Genomic DNA, 13,698 nt, shown 5'->3' with positions numbered 1-13,698 from the left:
TACAGGACTGGGATGTTTGAGAGAGATGGGGGCTAAGGTTTTATACAGGGTATGAGGTGTGAGACAGTGGGATCTGAGAACTTGTACAGGGGCTTAGGTGTAAGGCAGAGAGAGGCTGAGAACTAATACAAGACAGGTGTGTGTAAGAGAGAGGTCTGATTTTATACAGGGACTGAGGTGTATGGGGGCTGATATTCTGTACAGGGTCTGAGGTGTAAGGGGACTGAGTGTCTGTACAGGGTCTGAGGTGTGAGAAAGAGGGGGTCTGACAGTCTATACATGGACTGGGGTGTGATTGTAGCTCAGTGTCTGTGCAGGAGATGGGGTGTGAAATGGAGGGGGGTGAGAGTCTGCACAGGGACTGGGGTATGAGACAGAGGGGGGCTGAGAGTTAATATAGGGGCTGAGGTGTGAGGGGGGCTGAAAGTCTGTACATGGGCTCAGGTGTGAGACAGAAGGGAGCTGAGATTCTATACAGGGGCTGGGGTGTGAGGGGGACAGAGGGTCTGTACTGGGGCTCGGGTGTGAGACAGAGGAGGGCTGAGAGTCTGTACAGGGGCTTAGATGTGAGGGGGACTGAGGGTCTGTACAAGGGCTGAAGTGTGAGACAGGAGGGCTGAGAGTCTGTACAGGGGTTGAGGTAAGAATCTATAGAGGAGCTGGAGTATGAGACAGAGGGGGCTGAGAGTCTGCACAGTGACTGGGGTGTGGGACAGAGGAGGACTGAGAACCTGTACAGGACTGGGCTGTGAGAGAGAGGGGTATGAGAGACTTGTGCAGGGTATGAGGTGCGGGACATAGGGGGCTGAAAGCCTGTGCAAGGGATGGGATGTGAGACAGATGGGGTTGAGAGTCTGCACAGGGACTTGCGTGGGAGACAGATGGGACTGAGATCTTGTACAGGGGCTTAGGTGTGGGACAGAGGAGTTGACAGCCTGTACAAGGGATGGGATGTGAGGCAGAGGGGGCTGAGATTCTGCACAGGGAAAGAGCTGTGAGATATAGAGGACTGAGATCTTGTACAGGGGCTTAGGTGTGAGACAGAGAAGAACTGAGAACCAGTATAGGACTGAGGTGTGAGGGAGAGGGTCTGAGAATCTGTACAAGGGCTGGATGTGAGACAGAGGGGGGCTGAGAGCTGGTACATGGACTGGGTGTGAGGGGGCTGATACAATGAGCAAGCTGTATTTGAGGGAGTGAGGAATTGATGAAGTACAGTCTGTGTGTTAGGGTGATGGGTACAAGTCTGACCTGTTTATACTAATTGTATATTTATTACTATATGTGATGGGGTCACAGGAAGTCAGTCTGCATTGTTGCCCCAAACAGGATGTGACATAACTGGTAAAAAGTTTGCTAAAAAATATCAGCCGGATTACGAGTTTTGAGTGCTAAAGGGAAATTAACGTCCACAACATTTTCACCGTTATTTCACTCCCCTAAATCGCTGCTATTACAAATTCAGAAAAAAAAAACAGGCTTGTGCGAGCGATATGGATGCGTTGAGCTCCATACCGCACCGAAATCAAGCGCTGCTTTGACATGCTCGTGCACGATTTCCCCATTAGACATAAATGGGGAGAACCGGCAAACAAAAGCCTAACACCTGCGATCGCGGAGCGAAAAGCTCCGTAACGCAGCCCCATTGATGTCTATGGGGAAAAAAAAAAAGTAATATTTAAACCTGACATAAACCCAGAGTCTAAACACCCCTAATTTGCTGCCCCTAACATCGCCGCCACCTACATTAGTTATTAACACAGGTATATAATATTATAGAGTTATTCCCATTGCCTCGCACACAAACACCTCCCTGGTGCATTATACACAGATAAATATTAGGTTTCCTATGCCTCACACACACCCTCCTTCCAGTACCTTATCCGAGTAGCAGCTAGATCCACTGCAGCTAAGGACCCTTGAAGTGAACGCACAGAAGTCACGTGACTGTAGTGACATCATCAGTCATTCAGCCGGGACTGGATCTAGCTGCTACCAGGTAATAGATGTGTGACAATTAACGTTTAAACCGCCTAAGGGTGAGAGCTGAGCTGGGGTTGCGGAGAGAGAGGGTAAGGAGGGGGCTATGTGCGAGACAGAAGGGAGCATAGAGTCTACATGGGTTAGAGTGTGAGATAGAGGGGGCCGCGAGTCTACAGTGGCTGGGGTGTGAAAGAGGGTGTCTTAGAGTCTACAGAGGCTGGGTGTGAGATAGGGGGGGTTATAGTCTATAGGGGCTGGTATGCGAGACAGAGGGGGGCTGCAAATCTACAGTGACTGAGGTGTGAGTGGGGGCATGGGCCGTGTGGTAAGAACCTGTACTGGGACTGGGGTATAAAACAGGGGGGTGAGAACCTTTACAGGGACTGGAGTGTGAGGCAGGGGTGATGTTGGTCTGTACAGGGGCTGGGGTGTGAGACAGGGATGCTGATGGTCTGTACAGGGGCTGGGGTGTGAGACAGGGATGCTGATGGTCTGTACAGGGGCTGGGTGTGAGACAGGGTTGCTGTTGGTCTGTACAGGGGCTGGGGTGTGAGACAGGGATGCTGATGGTCTGTACAGGGGCTGGGGTGTGAGACAGTGGTGCTGATGGTCTGTACAGGGGCTGGGGTGTAAGACAGGGGTGCTGATGGTCTGTACAGGGGCTGGGGCGTAAGACAGAGGGGGCTGAGCACCTGTACAGGGGCTGGGGTGTGAGACAAGGATGCTGTTGGTCTGTACAGGGGCAGGGGTGTGAGACAGGGGTGCTGATGGTCTGTACAGGGGCTAGGATGTAACACAGAGCGGGGTGATGTCTGAGACAGAGGGGGCTGAAAATCTGTACAGGGGTTTAAGAGTGGGGCAGAGGAGGACTGTGAACCAGTACAGGACTGGGGTGAGAGAGAGAAGGAGACTGAGAATCTGTGAGGCAGAGGGGCTAAGAGTCTATACAGGGACTGGGATTTGAGGAGCACTAAGCGTCTGTACAGGGACTGGAGTGTGAGACGGAGGGGAGGGCTGAAAGTCTGTACATGGGCTAAGGTGTGAGACAGAGGGGGCTAAGAGCCTATACAGGGGCTTTGGTGTGAGGCAGAGGGGGATAGGTCTATGAGTCTCTACAGGAGCTGAGGTGTGAGAGGGGCTGGGGTGGGAGAGGGGGGCTGAGAGTCTTTACAGGGGCTGGGGTGTGATTGGTGCTGATAGTCTGTACAGGAGCTGCAGTGTGAGACAGGGGGGACTGAGAGTCTATACAGGGGCTGGGGTGTTAGGAGGGCTGAGGGTCTGTACAAGGGCTGGAGTGTGAGACAGAGAGGAGGGCTGAGAGTCTGTACAGGGTCTGGGGTGTGAGACAGAGGGGGCTGAGAACTTGAACAGAGGCTTAAAGGGACAGTATACTGTAAAATTGTTTTTCCCTTAATGCGTTTGCAATTGCTTTTTTTACCAACTGCAGAGTAAAAAATGTATGAAAATTAGCTTTTTAAGGTTTATTTCTGTATATTAAAGCTCTGATTTTGTGTTTTGAAGCCACAGCCTAATAAAATAGGTTGAGCTTGTAGGTATAATCAGATCTCATTACTGTATCACATTGTGCACATATACCTGCTTCTTTATCTTATATCTGTCTTTAAAACAATCACCAATACTTTGAGAGAACAATGGAAAATCAACATTTTATTACCTTATCTCTGCTTTATCACACTGGGAGTGTAATTTCTTCTGCTGGCTTTGTTTACATAGCTTATCTATAGCTGGTACGTGCGGCCACAAACTTTCAGAATAGGTGGGGATACCACATGCTAAATTAGCTATTTCAAATGCCAATATAAGGGTAAAGGAGCTACTTGTAAACAATTTAATACACGCCAGCAGGTAAAGTGGATCATTGGGAACAAATTAAAGGGGAGAAATTTTTTTAGTAAACTGTCCCTTTAAGTGTGAGGCAAAGGAGGACTGAGAATCAGTACAGGACTGGGATGTTTGAGAGAGATGGGGGCTAAGGTTTTATACAGGGTATGAGGTGTGAGACAGTGGGATCTTAGAACTTGTACAGGGGCTTAGGTGTAAGGCAGAGAGAGGCTGAGAACTAATACAAGACAGGTGTGTGTAAGAGAGAGGTCTGATTCTATACAGGGACTGAGGTGTATGGGGGCTGACATTCTGTACAGGGTCTGGGGTGTAAGGGGACTGAGTGTCTGTACAGGGTCTGAGGTGTGAGAAAGAGGGGGTCTGACAGTCTATACATGGACTGGGGTGTGATTGTAGCTCAGTGTCTGTGCAGGAGATGGGGTGTGAAATGGAGGGGGGTGAGAGTCTGCACAGGGACTGGGGTATGAGACAGAGGGGGCTGAGAGTTAATATAGGGGCTGAGGTGTGAGGGGGGCTGAAAGTCTGTGCATGGGCTCAGGTGTGAGACAGAAGGGAGCTGAGATTCTATACAGGGGCTGGGGTGTGAGGGGGACAGAGGGTCTGTACTGGGGCTCGGGTGTGAGACAGAGGAGGGCTGAGAGTCTGTACAGGGGCTTAGATGTGAGGGGGACTGAGGGTCTGTACAAGGGCTGAAGTGTGAGACAGGAGGGCTGAGAGTCTGTACAGGGGTTGAGGTAAGAATCTATAGAGGAGCTGGAGTATGAGACAGAGGGGGCTGAGAGTCTGCACAGTGACTGGGGTGTGGGGACAGAGGAGAACTGAGAACCTGTACAGGACTGGGCTGTGAGAGAGAGGGGTATGAGAGACTTGTGCAGGTTATGAGGTGTGGGACATAGGGGGCTGAAAGCCTGTGCAAGGGATGGGATGTGAGACAGATGCGGTTGAGAGTCTGCACAGGGACAGAGCTGTGAGATATAGAGGACTGAGATCTTGTACAGGGGCTTAGGTGTGAGACAGAGGAGGACTGAGAACCAGTACAGGGCTGGAGTGTGAGGGAGAGGGTCTGAGAATCTGTACAGGGGCTGGAATGTGAGACAGAGGGGGGCTGAGAGCTGGTACATGGACTGGGTGTGAGCGGGCTGATACAATGAGCAAGCTGTATTTGAGGGAGTGAGGACTTGATGAAGTACAGTCTGTGTGTTAGGGTGATGGGTACAAGTCTGACCTGTTTATACTAATTGTATATTTATTAATATATGTGATGGGGTCACAGGAAGTCAGTCTGCATTGTTGCCCCAAACAGGATGTGACATAACTGGAAAAAGTTTGCTAAAAAATATCAGCCGGATTACGAGTTTTGAGTGCTAAAGGGGAAATTAACGTCCACAACATTTTCACCGTTATTTCACTCACTTAAATCGCTGCTATTACAAGTTCAGAAAAAAACAGGCTTGTGCGGGCGATATGGATGCGTTGAGCTCCATACCGCACCGAAATCAAGCACTGCTTTGACATGCTCGTGCACGATTTCCCCATTAGACATAAATGGGGAGAACCGGCAAAAAAAAGCCTAACACCTGCGATTGCGGAGCGAAAAAGCTCCGTAAAGCAGCCCCATTGATGTCTATGGGGAAAAAAAAAGTAATGTTTAAACCTGACATAAACCCAGAGTCTAAACACCCCTAATTTGCTGCCCCTAACATCGCCGCCACCTACATTAGTTATTAACCCCTAATCTGCCGCCCCAACACCGCCACACCTACATTACAGTTATTAACCCCTAATCTGCTGCCCCTAACATCGCCGCCACCTACCTACACTTATTAACCCCTAATCTGCCCCCAATGTCGCCGCCACTATACTAAAGTTATTAACCCCTAAACCTCTGGCCTCCCACATCACTAACTCTACATAAATATATTAACCCCTAAACCTAACCCTAACGTAACCCTAAGTATAAGGCTAACCCTAACACCCCCTAACTAATTAAAATACAGCTAAATGAAACTTACAATTATTAACTAAAAATAATTCCTATTTAAAACTAAATACAAACTTACCTGTAAAATAAAACCTAAGCTAGCTACAATATAACTAATAGTTATATTGTAGCTATCTGAGGTTTTATTTTTATTTCACAGGTAAGTTTGTATTTATTTAACTAGGTAGACTAGTTAGTAAATAGTTATTAAATATTTATTAGCTACCTAGTTAAAATAAATACAAAGTTACCTGTAAAATAAATCCTAACCTGCCTTACACTAAAAACTAACATTACAATAAAATAAATTAAATTAATAAAATACAATGATCTAAATTACAAAAAAAATAAACACTAAATTACACAAAATGAAAAATGAAATTATCAAAAATAAAAACAAATTACTCCTAATCTAATAGCCCTATTAAAATACAACCCCCTCCCAAAATAAAAAAACCCTAGCCTACACTAAACTGCCAATAGCCCTTAAAAGGGCCTTTTGCGGGGCATTGTCCCAAAGATAACCGCTCTTTTACCTGGCAATAAAAAATACAAACAACCCCCCCAACAGTAAAACCCACCACCCACACAACCAAACCCCTCAAATAAAACTCTTTCTAAATAAACCTAAGCTAACCATTGCCATGAAAATGGCATTTGGATGGGCATTGCCCTGAAAAGGGCATTTAGCTATTTTACTTTGCCCTTTAAAGGGCATTTATCTCTTTTACGAAGTGCCCAAACCCTAAGTTAAAAATAAAACCCACCCAAAAAACCCTTAAAAAAACCTAACACTAACCCCCGACAATCCACTTACAGTTTGCAAAGTCCGGACATCCATCCTCATCCAGCCGGCGAAGTCTTCTTCCAGACGGCATCTTCTATCTTCATCCATCCGGCGCGGAGCGGGTCCATCTTCAAGACATCTGGCGCAAAGCATCCTCTTCATTCGGTCGCCACCGTACACTGAAGGTTCCCTTTAAGGGATGTCATCAAGGATGGCGTACCTTGAATTCCTATTGGCTGATAGAGTTCTATCAGCCAATAGGAATTAAAGGTGAAAAAATCCTATTAGCTGATCCAATCAGCCAATAGAATTGAGCTCACATTCTATTGACTGATTAGAACAGCCAATAGAATGCAAGCTCAATCCTATTGGCTGATTGGATCAGCCAATAGGATTAAATCTCAATCCTATTGGCTGATTGGATCAGCCAAAAGTATTTTTTCACCTTTTAATTTCTATTGGCTGATAGAACTCTATCAGCCAATAGGAATTCAAGGTACGCCATCTTTGATGAAGTCCCTTAAAGGGAACCTTCAGTGTCCGGTGGTGGCCGTATGAAGAAGATGCTCTACGCCGGATGGATGAAGATAGAAGATGCCGTCTGGATGAAGACTTATGGCTGCTTGGATGAGGACTTTGCCGGCTGGATGAAGACTTCTTGCCGCCTGGATGAAGACTTCTTGCCGCCTGGATGAAGTCTTCTTGCCGCCTGGATGAAGTCTTCTTGCCGCCTGGATGAAGTCTTCTTGCCGCCTGGATGAAGACTTCTTGCCGCCTGGATGAAGACTTCTTGCCGCCTGGATGAAGACTTCTTGCCGCCTGGATGAAGACTTCTTGCCGCCTGGATGAAGACTTCTTGCCGCCTGGATGAAGACTTCTTGCCGCCTGGATGAAGACTTCTTGCCGCCTGGATGAAGACTTCTTGCCGCCTGGATGAAGACTTCTTGCCGCCTGGATGAAGACTTCTTGCCGCTTGGATGAGGACTTCGCCGGCTGGATGAGAATGGATGTCCAGACTTCGCAAACTGTAAGTGGATCGTCGGGGGTTAGTGTTAGGTTTTTTTTAAGGGTTTTTTGGGTGGGTTTTATTTTTAGATTAGGGTTTGGGCACTTTGTAAAAGAGCTGAATGCCCTTTTAAGGGCAATGCCCATCCAAATGCCCTTTTCAGGGCAATGGTTAGCTTAGGTTTATTTAGATAGTTTTATTTTGGGGGGTTTGGTTGTGTGGGTGGTGGTTTTACTGTTGGGGGGGGGGTATTTGTTTTTTTTATTGCCAGGTAAAAGAGCTGTTATCTTTGGGGCAATGCCCCACAAAAGGCCATTTTAAGGGCTATTGGCAGTTTAGTGTAGGCTAGGGGTTTTTTATTTTGGGAGGGCTTTTTTTATAGGGTTATTAGATTATATAGTTATATTATATTGTTATATTGTAGCTAGCTTAGGTTTTATTTTACAGGTAAGTTTGTATTTAGTTTTAAATAGGAATTATTTTTAGTTAATAATTGTAAGTTTTAATTTAGCTTTATTTTAATTATATTTAAGATAGGGGGTGTTAGGGTTAGGGTTACGTTAGGTTTAGGGGTTAATATATTTATGTAGAGTTGGTGATGTGGGAGGCCAGAGGTTTAGGGGTTAATAGTTTATTTTAGTATATTTCGTTGTGGGGGGCTTGCGATTTAGTGGTTAAAAGTTTTATTATAGCGGCGGTGTGGGTGGACGGCAGATTAGGGGTTAATAATATTTAACTAGTGTTTGCGATGCAGGAGTGCAGCGGTTTAGAGGTTATTAGGTTTATTATAGTGGTGATGATGTCAGGGAACGGCGGAATAGGGATTAATACATTTTAATAGTGGTGGCGATGTCCAGAGCGGCAGATTAGGGGTTAATAAATTATAGTGTTTGCGGTGCTGGCGGGCCCTCGGTTTAGGGGTTAATAGGTAGTTTATGGGTGTTAGTGTACTTTTTAACACTTTAGTCACAAGTTTTATGGTACAGCTTTGTAACGTAAAACTCATAACTACTGACTTCAGATGGCGGTACGGATCTTGTAGTTATAGGCTGTACCACTCACTTTTTGGCCTGCCAGGGAAACTCGTAATACCGGCGCTAATGGAAGTCCTATTGAAAAAGGGCTTTTTTAAAAGTGCGGTACTGACGTTGCGTGACGGCCAAAAAGGTGTGCGGTACACCTATACCTACAAGACTCGTAATGCCAGCGTTAGTGAAAAAGCAGCGTTATGAGCCATAACGTTGCTTTTTCACTCATAACGCACAACTCGTAATCTGGCTGTTTGTTTCTTTTTGCTATTAGATATTATTATTACTGTTGCTATAATTGACCATTTATGATTATCTTAATGAAAAGTTAGGGGTGACATGAAGCCATTTAACTAAATATGAAGAGGAATCCACATCTCGGAGTAATGCAATATATATAATTATATGAAGCACAAGCACAGCTGTTCAGAGGGTAGTAGGTATAAGGACCATTTGTTTCCTGATTTATCAGATAACTCTGCATATTCCTGTATACAGTCACCTTCTCATGATACTAGTATTAAATAAATGTCACCCCATAACGTTTGACAAACCTGCTATATAGAGATTGTCACATTTTATCACTTTATATGTTATCTTCTCTATATGCAGCTGGTCACATGTGTAGTATTAGATTGTGCATAAGTGACATAAACATGTTTAATATCACATAATCATCTCTTTACCTTAATAAAAATATCGGAAGAGCTCTGATTATTTCTGATCTCTCATGTTGCTGTCTTGCTTTCTTCTCGCAGGTGTCACATTTATAGCATCTAACTCAGTCACTGACAAAGAACAAGATGAAGAAATACAGGAAGCAGATAGCAGAGCAGTTCCTGAGTCAGGCCCTGGGCATCATCTGCCTGCTGACCGGAGAGGTGAGAGCTGCTTGGTAATGTCATGTGAAACTGGTACTATTTACTGTGCTGCTTCTGATACACCAGATCTTACTTCAGTTTACCCAGACCATCTCACTAACCATAACTTCATCTAACCCAGACCATCTCACTAACCCTAACTTCATCTCACCCAGACCATCTCACTAACCCTAACTTCATCTCACCCAGACCATCTCACTAACCCTAACTTAATCTCACCCAGACCATCTCACTAACCCTAACTTCATCTCACCCAAACCATCTCACTAGCCCTAACTTCATCTCACCCAGACCATCTCACTCACCCAGACCATCTCACTCACCCTAACTTCATCTCACCCAGACCATCTCACTAGCCCTAACTTCATCTCAGCCCAGACCATCTAACTCATCCAGACCATCTCACTAGCCCTAACTTCATCTCACCCAGACCATCTCACTCACCCAGACCATCTCACTAACCCTAACTTCATCTCACCCAGACCATCTCACTAACCCTAACTTCATCTCAGCCAGACCATCTCACTCACCCAGACCATCTCACTAACCCTAACTTCATCTCACCCAAACCATCTCACTAGCCCTAACTTCATCTCACCCAGACCATCTCACTCACCCAGACCATCTCACTCACCCTAAACTTCATCTCACCCAGACCATCTCACTAGCCCTAACTTCATCTCACTCACCCAGACAATCTCACTAGCCCTAATTTCATCTCACCCAGACCATCTCACTCACCCAGACCATCTTACTCACCCTAACTTCATCTCACCCAGACCATCTCACTAGCCCTAACCTTCATCTCACTCACCCTAGACCATCTCACTAGCCCTAATTTCATCTCACCCAGACCATCTCACTAACCCTAACTTCATCTCACCCAGACCATCTCACTCACCCAGACCATCTCACTAGCCCTAACTTCAACTCACCCAGACCATCTCACTAACCCTAACTTCATCTCACCCAGACATCCCACTAACCCTAACTTCATCTCACCCAGACATTTCACTAACCCTAACTTCATCTCACCCAGACCATCTCACATACCCTAACTTCTGCTCAACCAGACCATCTCACATACCCTAACTTCTACTCAACCAGACCATCTCACATACCCTTAGCTTTAGCTCACCCAGACCATCTGACAAACCCTAACCAGACCATCTCACAAACACTAATTTAAAGGACCACTCAATGCAGTAGAATTGCATAATTAACAAGGGCTTAATAAAAAGACAAAGCAATAAAACCTACTCTGAATTTCAAATAAACTGTTTGTTTTTTTCCTGACAAATTTCTTTTTTCTCCCATTTTGCTGGCCCCCTGTATTATATGACAAACACCAGCCAATCACAGACTAGTATACGTTTACCCTGTGAACTTGTGCACGTGCTCAGTAGGATCTTGTTCCCCAGAAAGAGTGTATATAAAAATATTGTGCAAAATTTGATAATGAAAGTAAATTGGAAAGTGTCTTAAAACGGCATGCTCTATCTGAATCATAAAAGTTTATTTTGACTTGATTGTCACTTTTAAAGGGACAGGCTACTTAAAAAGTGTTATTGTTTAAAAAATATAGATAATCTCTTTATTACCCACTCACCAGTTTTGCATAACCATCACTGTTATACTAATATACGTTTTGCTTTATCATTATCTGTATCTAAGCCTCTGCAGACTGCCCCTTATCTCAGTGCTTTTTACAAACTTGCCTATAGCCAACTTGTGTTGGTTCCTGCATAACTCCATAGGAGTGAGCAAAATGTTATCTATATTTCACACATGGACTTGCACTATCTTGCTGTGAAAAGTTAAAGGGACAGTCTACATCAGATTTTTTTATTGTTTTAGAAGATAGATAATCCCTTTATAACCCATTCCCTAGTTTTGCATAACCAACACAGTAAAAACACATTTTACCTCTGATTACCTTGTATTTAAGCCTCTGCAAACTGCCCCTTATTTCAGTTCTTTTGACAGACTTGCATTTTAGCCAATCAGTGCTGGCTCATAGGAACTCCACGTGCATGAGATGTGTTATCTATATGACACACATGAACTAACACCCTCTAGTGGTGAAAAACTGTCAAAATGCCCTGAGGGAAGAGACAGCCTTCAAGGGCTTAGAAATTAGCATATGAACCTCCTAGGTTTAGCTTTCAACTAAGAATACCAAGAGAACAAAGCACAATTGGTGATAAAAGTATATTGGAAAATTGTTTAAATGACATGCCCTATCTGAATCATGAAAGTTTATTTTGGACTAGACTGTCCCTTTAAAAAAGCACCGTGAGGCGACCTACAGGGGCTTAGAAACAGGCGGAGATATAGAGGTTTAGTTATAAAATATATAAATATAACATTGTTGGTTATGCAAATCTGGGGAATGGGTAGTAAAGGCGTAGTAAAGGCGTTATCTATCTTTTTAAATAATAAATAAAATAAAGTAGACTGCCCCTTAAGCTTACTGACCTGCACAACCCTCCAACACAAATCATTCCCCAGCACCCAGGGCACCCTGCACAACGGTTTGCTGCAAAAAAAAAATACTAATCCTAACAACCAAGACGCCTCCCACAATAAAGAAAAATTCCAAGCATACAAAGTCCTACTACATGACCTCTATTGCAAAAACTCCCTCCAGAATCTAAAGGCCCCCAACTACAAAAAGCCTTAATACCCAAGGGACCTCAGCACCGAAGGAACCTCCTATCAATCAAGGGCTCAACTCACCCCTCCCCATCACACCCTCTCAAATGTTCCAGCAATGTCTATATTCCTGAGCTCATGTCCTCAGTCTTTAGCAGCTTTTATCCATAGATGTCCCACAGAATTATCCACTATAATATTTTATTTATTTATATGTTTTGTGATGATCGAGAGAAGTAAACAAGAACTTGTTAGTCCAGGCAAATGGAGTTTGATGATTTTTCTCATACATATTATAGGAATACACCATTGTGAAGAAGAGGCCCTCCCACAGCAGCGTTCAACAGCTGAGCGGAGAGGTGAGTACTGCTGGGGAATGTGACAAGATACCAGCGTCAGGGCACAGTGACTCACTTTACTGACCCATCTGACCCTGTGTGTATTTCCTGCCTTTTGTCTGTGTCTCTGTATGTTCTCAGTAACATTATCCTGGCTCTGTCAGTAAAAGTGTGTGACAGAACCAGTCCCTGTGTCAGTGCTGAATGAGTTGTGTGTGTTTCAGGTGCCTATAAAGTGTGATGATGTTGCTGTGTATTTCTCTATGGAGGAGTGGGAGTATATAGAGGAACACAAGGAGCTTTACAAGGACGTCATGATGGAGACTCACCAAGCAGTAAGGACTATGGAGATCCCAGGAAATGTGAGCTCAGGTAACGCTGTGTAGTAATAAATATCTCACTCAGGAAATGCACAAACACTACTGACGTGACTGACACAGAGCAAATCTACAGTGAATCCGTCATGTGTGATCTAATGAGCTGTCTGATTATAAACTAGTTTTATACCCAACAAAAATAATAAAAACACAGTTAAAGGGTCAATAGGAATTACTGCTAAATCAATTTGTATATTCATTTATATATGTAATTGTTAAGTGCAAAACAGATGCTTGTTTTGTTCTTAATGAATACATTTAAATATATATAAATTGTTTCATATCCATTTAACAAAATACATTTATTTTATTCTTTATTAGAATTAACAGGTCACAGAGATAAAAATCTAGACACAGGAGCACATAGAGTACAGAATATTCAGCCAGTGGAGACCCCATCAGACGTCTCTGCAGGTAACAAATCTATGGCAGAAACTACTAGTAATGTTTTCAAATACTGATCTGTTGTGTAATATTACTGTATAATCAGATTGTGTGAGATAACTGCACTTAAATCCATATAACCATAAAACTAATTTTATTCTTTATTAGAACTAACAGGTCACAGTGATGAAAATCTACACACAGGAGCACATGGAGACCTTGTACAGAATATTCAGCCATCTGATGTCTCTGCAGGTGAGTGATCTATGGTATAGGGTTCACAGTTAGAAAACTCAGATTCTAAAATGTTTTCCTCCTATGTTAATGATGAGCGTCAGTACAGACAGATTGTAATAATAAAATATATTTGGTTCACACCCCCTACCTTTGGCGCAATCCGATAAACGGCGTAGTT

The 13,698-nt window shown here is 44.1% G+C and overlaps 1 long non-coding RNA gene across 2 annotated transcripts; it reads left to right on the top strand.

Moving 5' to 3' along the window:
• Positions 1–1,901: 1,901 nt before the first annotated feature.
• On the top strand, positions 1,902–12,833 carry LOC128643648 (uncharacterized). 2 transcript variants are annotated; one of them, XR_008399857.1, is made up of 4 exons: positions 1,902–1,999; positions 9,407–9,529; positions 12,484–12,543; positions 12,747–12,833. It is a non-coding gene; the product is annotated as an uncharacterized LOC128643648 (long non-coding RNA). The 2 variants fall into 2 exon arrangements; XR_008399858.1 differs by lacking the exon at positions 1,902–1,999 and adding an exon at positions 2,047–2,072.
• The last annotated feature ends 865 nt before the right edge of the window (positions 12,834–13,698 follow it).

The sequence above is a fragment of the Bombina bombina genome, unplaced genomic scaffold, assembly GCF_027579735.1.
Source record: "Bombina bombina isolate aBomBom1 unplaced genomic scaffold, aBomBom1.pri scaffold_1574, whole genome shotgun sequence".
Taxonomy (NCBI): Eukaryota; Metazoa; Chordata; class Amphibia; order Anura; family Bombinatoridae; genus Bombina; species Bombina bombina.
Note: the sequence above shows the minus strand (reverse complement) of the source record. Positions and strands in the feature narration are given on the sequence as shown.